Here is a 611-nt window from a genome sequence, read left to right as displayed (position 1 = left end):
AGGTAAAAGCAAGTGTGAACGTGGAATCAAGGCGATGAGGAGGAGGATGATCTAGGGTCTCATTTGTGTGTTGTTGGTTATTTATGGTTATGTGTTGGAACCTTGGTTAGAGTTATGATAGGTTGTTGGATAGAATGGTTAGGAATGTTATTGTATTAAGGATATGTTCGTTTGGTATTGTTCGTACGTTTCCGCTGTGTAAGATGGTTATGGATGGTTTAAACGATGTTTTGTGGTTTGGGTTGATTTAATTAAGTAGTATGGGATGCTTAATTATATATATAGTATTTAAAAAAAAACGGGTCGGATTGTTTCAAAAATTATCACAATAATCATTATAATAGGCAGTTGACTTATTTAATTCTATGGATATAATATTTCACGGGTGAAACATATTCTTACACAAAAAAAAATTAAACAAAATAAAAAAATTTGTATAGATTGAAAAAAAAGCGGATTATATATTTAATTGATACATAGTAGTTTGATTTAAACATAATCTCACAACATAAATTTATCCCGCACATAGTGCGGGTTGTTACCTACTACTTTAGTAATTTCCAACCTTTTCTTAATTTGCTACAATAAGAGCCATGTGTCATAATAAAGCA

The sequence above is a fragment of the Camelina sativa genome, chromosome 10 (assembly GCF_000633955.1).
Source record: "Camelina sativa cultivar DH55 chromosome 10, Cs, whole genome shotgun sequence".
In the NCBI taxonomy this organism is placed as follows: domain Eukaryota; kingdom Viridiplantae; phylum Streptophyta; class Magnoliopsida; order Brassicales; family Brassicaceae; genus Camelina; species Camelina sativa.
This window is presented reverse-complemented; position numbering follows the sequence as displayed.